Genomic DNA, 3611 nt, shown 5'->3' with positions numbered 1-3611 from the left:
TTTGTAGAGAATTCACATCTTGAAAATAGTTAGATTGCCCTTTACCTGAAAGTGTATGAGTATATGATTGCACCAGCTGTCTAATGCATTTTTTGAATTTTAAAATGTTCCCTTCAGGTATCTGCTGTATATATTATCCTAGCTTCTAGCACTTTTAAGTATGAATTACTACAGTGATGCTTCTCTTTTTCTATTATATGTTCCAACTGGCTCCAAGATATTTGAAAAAATAGAAATCCTCATTATTGCAAGACTATAATTACACTGATGCTACTGCTGACAAAATAGTTCAAAAATATACTCTATTCTCCATATAAATATCAACATAAATCATAATGCAACTATTTTATATGGAATTCAAGAATTAATTAAAAGAATAATATATTACAGCCAAGTGGAACTTACTTCAGAAACTTGAGTGTTTCAGTAGACTACTATTCCAACTAATGAATAAATAATAATGATTAAAGTTCAAAATATTTTACTAATTTTTAGAAATGTTTAATGGCATAGAAGGGAACAACAGGGAAATGTACTCAATACAACAAAAATGTTTATCTAAAAACATATGTTATGTCATGTTAATTAGAGAAACACTAGAAAGAGCCCGTTAATATAAGGAACAAGTCAAGGTTTCCTACATTCACCACATTTACTATTTATTGTTTTAAAAAATTTACTACCAAGTACAATTTTACATATAAAAGAGTAATTGGATAAGAATTCTGAAAGGTGGATGTATAAACATTTTGAAAGTCACGTGAAATTAAAACAAAAAAACAGACAATAATCAAAACAATATAAAATTTGCATGAATAGATGCAATAGATGGAAGAGTGACATACTGAACTAAAAAATGCAAGTGTCTGAAATAATTTTAAATGTCTCAATACTAGTATTTCAAATTGAATCAATGAGGAAGTGCATTATTTAATGGAGCAAATGATGATTCACTAATATTAAATCTCTGATATGACAATTGAACTAAAATGTAAAATAAATAAAAGATTATATAAAGATTTCACTACACACTATGAATTTATTTGGAGAATGAGGACAGAATATAAATGAATATTTACATAAACTTGGGATTTGGAATGTCTTATGTCAAATTAAAAGCCATAATGATATGTAATATTTTACCTTGCAGATTATAGACAAAAATAAACACTGAATTGAAATGAGTGGGAGGACTATTATGCACAGATATTATCAGAAATAGATGCTTTTCCAACTCTTTTAAACATGACAATTTTTACCTGTGGCTCATAAGATACATTATTCCTAAAAAGTCTATCATAATATGTGCATGTATTTTATTATAAAGCATATGTTTAATTATAAAAATATTTCATCATGGCAATTTTAATTTAAATTATAAGTACATTTAATGATCAATAATATGGAATCTATTTAAACAATTTTCTATTTAAATAATTTGGTACATTCTTATAATGAAGAATTATTCAGGCACTTGCATTATGGTTAATGTCTACCAACGTTGGACAATGTTTATGCTTGTTAATGAAAATAACTGGTTACAAAAGAGAAATGTGTCTCATTTACTGAACCATGTAGCTAGCTTACAATAGTAAAGACATTGCTTCTTTCTTCTCTCTCTGACCACAGCAATGCATATAAATACACATATACATGAGGGTCCTGGACAGGGGAAAAATAATTTGCCTATAATTATGTCCTACTGCAGATATAATAATGTCCACTTGAGAAGTACCTCTCTTCATGCATATCCCCTGAGAACGCCCTGTCTGTACACTACACAACTCCATGTTAATTAGCAATTTGGAAACAGAAATCCTCAAGGTTCCTTGATTCTCAAGGTGTTGAGAGAATCTATAGCCTATACACTTCTCATAGTTTTTTACTAGGATTTTTCTCCAGGGACTATTGCCCAAGAAATATTTACTTTCACCAGGTTCATAGGTATTGGGCAGTGATACTAACTTTAGAGGAGTAACTCAAATATGCTTAAGTCATATCACTATTCTCTATACACTGACAAAGGCAAAAGGAAGAAGGAAGATGACTTAGACAATGTAAGTAACCTGTCTTAATGTTTCATATTGCTTTATCTTTTTCCCTCTTGAGTTCCTTCCTTTCACATTAGTCAGCATTGACTGACGTAGTTGCATCATTTGATGAGTTCCTTTGTGTCTCCTACTGATCACCTTTTAGGAATCCTAAGGTCTGAATTTTATGCCTCCATGTCAAATATAATTGTTCTTTATACCACAAAGAATCAGAAAAATATATAAGGAAAGAAAGTTCTTGATTTATGGGAGGTCAAAAAGAAAGCTATTTTCTTCTACATAATTCCTTCTTTTCCAAATGATAACCCCTTTCATGTCTCATATTTAGAAAGACAATTTTTTACAATCTGATTTTGTAGTTAAGAAAAATTTATATATTATATATATGAATTATAGAGTGTCTCAAAGGTCATCATAAATAGGAAAAATTAACACATTCGTGTATTTTATGTTATCTTATGTTTTTAATAATTATATGTAAAACATAAGAAAATATTTTGTAAAATTTTGTAATGAATATTTTGTAAATAAAAGTATATTGAGCTACAACAGTGGTTCTCAACCTTCCTAATGCCACAGTGTATTTTCATTATTAAAAAGGGGTTGTGAAAAAAAAAAGGGGGATTGTGACCTACAGGTTGAGAACCTCTGAGCTACAGTATCCCATTTTCCCTATGTATGTATGTATGTATGTATGTATGCTGACCTTTGGAACACCCAAAGAATTGAATTGTGAAGGCAAATGACTACACATTTTATCTCCAACTTATAAACTGGTTCTCAGCAGACTGAAGAGAGTAGATTATGTTAAGAATAGTTACTCTCTCTACTCTCAACATAATCAGGATAGAGAATTTATAAAGCAATGTACAGGAGTGGAAGACACTCCTTGAAGGATCCTTATAATCCAAATGCTTTAAAAATGTTTTTGGAATATGGTATAGAAATAGATGAGAGGGATAATTTGGTGATTTTCATTTCATTTATAATTCTGATATAGAAACAGTACAGTTATAAATAATGTACAGTTATTAATGACTGTACAGTTAATAATGTACAGTTATAAATAACAGTACAGTTATTAATTTATTAGTTAAATTTGAAAATTAAAAATTTTTATCTAAAGTTGCTTCTAAACTACAATCCAATTAAACTATGATTATGAATTTTCACATAAAATTTAAAATTTTCTAGATTTTCATTTATGAAGGCTGGGAAACATAAATTTACATTTAGGAAGTTATTAGATTCTGAATGAATTAAAATTTAAGATAGATTCTAATATTTTTTAAATATACAAATTGTGTTACCTTCTGGAGGTGATGAGAATAAATTCTCATGCTAGCACTGATGTGAATATGACTAACACATTAATCAGAGATAAATTAGCATTTTACCTTAAGCAGCACTAGAGACAATGTGAGAATCTCTATAGCGTGATTTTCAACTTTCCTAATTAGAATTCTTTATTAGCTTTACAAATTTAAATTTTTAGCTTCTGAATTTAAAATGGAAAACTTTATTCACCCCATTTAAGACCAAATTTTACTTTCTGAAATA

Source organism: Otolemur garnettii, unplaced genomic scaffold (genome assembly GCF_000181295.1).
Source record: "Otolemur garnettii isolate 467f Iridium unplaced genomic scaffold, OtoGar3 scaffold00223, whole genome shotgun sequence".
Taxonomy (NCBI): Eukaryota; Metazoa; Chordata; class Mammalia; order Primates; family Galagidae; genus Otolemur; species Otolemur garnettii.
This window is presented reverse-complemented; position numbering follows the sequence as displayed.